Below are 5,594 nucleotides of genomic sequence, written 5' to 3'. Positions count from 1 at the left end.
GCCCCCGCCGCCTCCCGCTTCGGAGCCCTTCTGACCCATCTACACGCTGTCCCTCTGCCCACACGTTCAGTCTGCTCTTCTTCGGGCTGGCCTTGGAGTTACGTGCTCCAAGAGCTGTTTAAATCTGGAGCTTGATTCTCCTCCCATGCTGTCTGACACCGGAGAACTCTGTAAAGCCACCTAATTGACAGATGTAAATGAGAAAAGCAGCGGGGAAAGCATTTACTGGCATCTTCCGTGGGTTTGCACAAATGCTTTAGTGTCTCCGATCACTTTGTTCTCCCATCTGTAAAATAAAACCCAGATGTTATAAAGCAGTTTGTGAAAGTAAGCTTGCTTTGTAAAAGGGCTTGAAGATGAAAAGCATGAAGAAGTAATACTAAAATTACTAGGGTGCCTTTTTTAGGATAGTCATCCTCTGGAATACTACTGTCATTATTGTAATCCTGAAGCGTTGCTCTTCATGACTAGGGATACCGAAATGGATCCGGAGTAGTTTGTGTATAAGTATTCCCTTCTCTTTTGTGTAAAGTCTTGATATTTGTATTTTGCAGCTTCTTACGATTATTCGATGTTGATCACGTTTGGTGGGCTGATAGGTATGAGAACGTGCTGAATAATCGTCATACCCTCATCTATGATTTGGGTGTTATTTTTGCTCTGTATGATGACAAATTGACATTGATGGGTGGTTGTACATGCTCAGAACACTTCTGGGTTTTGCCTCCTGTCTTTAGATTACTTTGTCTTTTCTGTCTTAATGGTTCCTTTTCTATTCTTCTGACATGTGAGATAGGTGTGTATTTACAAGTTTGCATTCATTGCCTTACAACTAGAGGAAGACTCAAGAGCCTTAAATGTTCACAGGTCATGGGTGCCCATGCAGCTCCTAAATGGGGACGAGGTGGGAAGGACCTGGGAAGAATTGTGGCTGTATGAACCCAGCTGATTTTATTTTTATAGACTGTGTTGTAGTACTGTTTAAAAAGACATATTTACCTCAGGTGAAGTCACTCAGCTGCAGAGGACAGTAGGAAATGCCTGTGGACAGTAATGCTTGTCATCTTCTTTCTGTGCTTCCTCAGGAACCTGCCTCAAGGTATAAGACTGTATTCAGTGAGAAGCTCTGACATGAAGAGTGAGGCTTAGTGGAGAGTATCAGGTAGCTGAGACACTGCAGAGTGTGCAGCTCTTCAAAGTAGTGCAGTATTTCTGTCTGCTTTTCCTCAGATGTACTTCAGAAGGCTGTTAAAATGAGCAGGCCTTGGCTTTATTTTTTGAAACGTGAATGCAAGTGTTATGTAATTTTTTCATAAATGTTTGTCCTGGAAAGTTTGTAAGCTGTGAAAATTTCTACATTTCTGTCTGCTGTCATTCCTAGGACAGAATGATTAACTGTTCTATCAGAGATGTTTATCATAGCTGTAATTCAGCTGACTTTTTCCTCCATAATAGTGTAATCCATTTAGGGTAGCAGCTTCCCAGCAAAACAAAACCTGTACTTTTCAGTGTCTCTGAAACAGTGCACTACTCAGGACCTTGCATGACATCGGACAAGTACTGTGTTTAGTATTGTTTTCAGGCTGGGACAGACTCCTAAGTCATTAGAAAGAATTCAGCATTGAGAACGTACTTCCTTAGATCCATCTACAGGTCACTCTACTCAACTGTGGCCAGATGTTGTTCAATGTTTGTTATGTGGTAGTTCTTAAAATCTGTTGACATGATATAATCAAATGTTTTCCAGCTTTTGAGATTCAGGGCTTTCAGGGTTCTGGAAGGAGATGAACTGTTTCACAGCTGGAGTATCCCCACAATATTGATCAATGGGAACCTCCCAGAGCCAGGAACATGACATAAATGTGCCTCTAGTCTTGAAACTGTTGACACAGGGGAAGGGAATGATTTTGTTGTGTTACAGTGTGTTAAAGCAAGGAAGACTGCAGAACATGAAGTGCTGACACATTCTTTTTCACTTCACCTTTCTTGTCAAATAGAAACACAAAAGGACTTGCTTCTAGCTACTGTGATTACTGATGCATTATTAGTAATTAAGATAGGTCAAAAATAACTCTATTTTCATTTTTAAGTGTTCTTCCCATTTAGCTGCAGAGGGCATCTCCTGAATTTAAATAGCTGCAGTAGTTTGATTTACTGATTTTTAGCATTAGGGAAAAATATAATTCCAGAAAATACAAAGAAAAATGTGCATGTCTATGTATTCATAGAAGAAAATTATTAAAAATAGATGACCATTTAGCAAATGAAATTTGAATATTATTCGTATCATGAGTTACATTGTTACAATGTGAGGATTGCATTTTGTTAGATAAAACACATAAGTAGATCATTGGGATTTGCAAATAGTAATTCTGACTGTCACATGTTGGCAGATCTATTTTATTTCTCTGTGTCCTGACTAAAGTGGCTTTTATAGTCCCTAATTTCAAGAGCAGTCTGTGGTTTAAAGGGATGCTGTTAACTTATTCAAAGAAAAGGTTATTTTTATTTTATTTTTTTATCTCTGTTGCAACTGAGATCCAAAAATAACAGGACAGAAGGAAATTAAAGACATATATGTTATTTTAGTTTTATTAAGTTACATGTTGCTTAATTACACTTGGAAATAAACTCTGTATAAGAGAGAATGTGTTCGATATAAAAATAGTATGTTCCTAAGCAGCCTTTCTATATTTTGCAGTATTGAGAAATATTTCATGTGATTTTTGGTGCTTTTAGAAGTATACTATGGTGCTTCCTTACCAATAAAGAAATGAAGACTGCTTCTATAATTTTTATTTGATGTGTTTCGTCCATCTCTCCATTTTGATTTTTGCCTTTTTTAGGATTGTTGGGGTTTAGGGGTGGGTGGGTTGGTTGGTTGTTTGGTTTTTGTTTGTTTAGGGTTTTTTTTCTACTGTGTTTTGCCCTGTTTTCTTTGTTGTTTTCGATGGACTTATTCCTAAGAAAGAGGATCAATGAATGACCAGTGAACAAAACATTGTCAAATGCCCAAAGTAGAAAATAAATCAGAATTGAAGATAGGTTTTTTTAAGACTTTACTGCTGTGGTGTTGATTAGAAAAGATAAAGGTAAAAAATGCCCGTGCTATTCTATATTGCCTTTAGAAATTGCTCTAATACAAAGTCCAAGGAAAAATGTTTCCTAAGGGCATGTTTCAGGGCATAATTATTTTTGCAAGAAATTTTTGTTATCACTACACTTGGTCTAATAGGGATCTGGATACGCCTATGTACTTCCTGGAGTCAACAAAAGAAGAACAGCTGCATTTACAGATACGCTTATTGATTGTTCCTAATCCAGTTGAGGTAAGAAATAAGAGTATATTATTTTCGATTAGGCTAGCATTTGACTAGATGCTTTTTAATTCAGCAGAGAGCTGCTGCTGTGCATGTGCTCCATTTTATGAAGCAATTGCAGGTAAAATGGCTTGAAGGAGGAGGAGGGAGTATAAAGGTCGATAATATTAAGAAAGGTTCTTAGCACTGACTAGAAAGTACCTGCATCAAACTAAGAGATGTCTCATCTCTTTGAGTTATAAAGCAGCCATTTCTACTCTTCTGGGTTGAAAAATGTGGTTTTCATCTTATTATCTTTCCATCTAAATCTGCTCTCTGAGGCTTTCTAGATTAACTTACTGGAAGGTCCTTAGTAGTCTGTTTGGGGGACATAGAGGTGCTTTTCTGGGGAGAACTACTTGTCAATGCCTAAAAGAAGTCTAGCTGCTTTCTTCTCTGCTTTGGCCCAGAAAGTAACCAGCTGTAAGATTTTGGCATCAACCCTGTCTCTTAAAAAGGATCTGTCAAGAAAGAAAGGAAAACAAAAATCACGCATTTTCACTCTTTACGTGCAAGGCAGCAAGAGGGGAGCGAGTGTGAGTGAGCTTGTGTTGAGGGATGGGAAGACAGAGTGGTTATTGTTTTGATGTTTTTTCCTTCAATTCCCTCATCTTCCCTTTTGAAGAACAGTCATACTCTTCTATGGAAGAGTAGTTTAAAAAAACAATAAAATCACATTGTATGAGTCAGAAGGCTAAAAGCTTGGGTTTTTGAGAGAGAAGGAGATTTTTTAGCTGGATTGCTTAAGGTTATAGGAGATTAATGTTGCGGTGATTTAATATTTTGCTTTGTGCTAAAAGTAAAAAGGTGATTTAATATTGCATTTTAAAAGTGGTTTATTGCTCTAAAATTTAAAAGGTAAGTAAAAACACCCAGTATGGAGGACATTTTTCTTCTTCTGTTCCATTGATATCATAAAGTAGAAACGGATAAAGCACACATGCAATCTGAAAGAAACGATAGTGGCAGATTGCTGTCAGAGGTCAGAAGCCTGAAACTCCCAACGAAAGGTGGAGTGAACTGTAGATTCTGAGGTTACTGATTTCTGCTTTTGAAAGTATGATGTTCTTTATTTGCGCCTGTTCTGCTGGGTCCTGGTAAACCCTTCTGTTTCCCTTTAAAGGACAGAAGGGATCTCTGCTGGTTAATACTCATTTAGTACTTATGAAGTCATCACTTCTCTCTTTTTTTTTTTTCCCCCTCTATAGCTTGCCAGGATGTAGTCATGGAATATATTTCACTCTCATGCTACAAAAATGCTTATTTTTTTTAATCATTTACTAAAAAATAAATCGTTGGTAATGACTCGATGTTTTTCATGGTGATGCTGATCAAATGACACTGACTCAGATGCTCCCATGCTCCACTCTTTTCCCTTTGTTCTCTTAAAAACTGACTTCAGTATTCTCAAATTTTTACCCTTTCTACCCCCCTACAGTGGGCTGAGCCATTTGTGCTCTGTGATCCTCTGTCTCCCTTGCAGGGGTGGGTGAAGAGGGGGAGCGGTAGAAAGGGCGAACTCCTGTTTGAAGGCCGTGTTCAGTTCCCAGCAGAGAGCTCTGGAGGCTGGAATGCCAAGTATGTTCCTTCTCTCTGCTTCTTGACCCTCCACTGCATGCCACTTCTGCAGGCTGGAGTGTGTCGGGAGAATAAAAGTCTTTGTGGTTTTGTTTCTTGGACTGTGCTTTATCCAAATGGAAGGAACAGTTCTGTTGTTTGCAGTATCCTTAAGGCATCGCGGGATGCAGGGGACCACCTTGGAGATGCCAGGGTCAGATACTGATCGGCAGTAAACTAAAGTGTTTGTTGTCAGGAGATCTAGTAATCTATTTTGCTTTTCTGTATTTCTCTGTTGCTTTGATCAGAAAGTCTTAAGTAGGTTAATTACGTGAAGACTCAGGGTTTTTCTTCTTAATCTCACGTATGAAATTTACACAGATACATTATGCAAGTCTAACACAGAAGGAGTTGCTGGTGTAGACTCCTCGTATGTTGGTTTAAATAGGTAACTACTAATGCAATACAGGAAAGAGGTTGTCTGATCTTTGAGACTGTAGCAGAATGGCAGACGAATCGCAAGAAACAATGCTCGAGCAGGGGTCTGTGCATCCTGCTTTAGCTCTTCTAAAATGTAAAGGCAACTCCCAAAAGGAAGGTGACTCACTGAGTATCAGTGTTGCTAGTGTTCGCTCCAGTTGTCTCTCTGCGTTCCCCTTCACAGTGGCATTGGGTGCC

Source organism: Phaethon lepturus, unplaced genomic scaffold, assembly GCF_000687285.1.
Source record: "Phaethon lepturus isolate BGI_N335 unplaced genomic scaffold, ASM68728v1 scaffold1846, whole genome shotgun sequence".
Taxonomy (NCBI): domain Eukaryota; kingdom Metazoa; phylum Chordata; class Aves; order Phaethontiformes; family Phaethontidae; genus Phaethon; species Phaethon lepturus.
Note: the sequence above shows the minus strand (reverse complement) of the source record.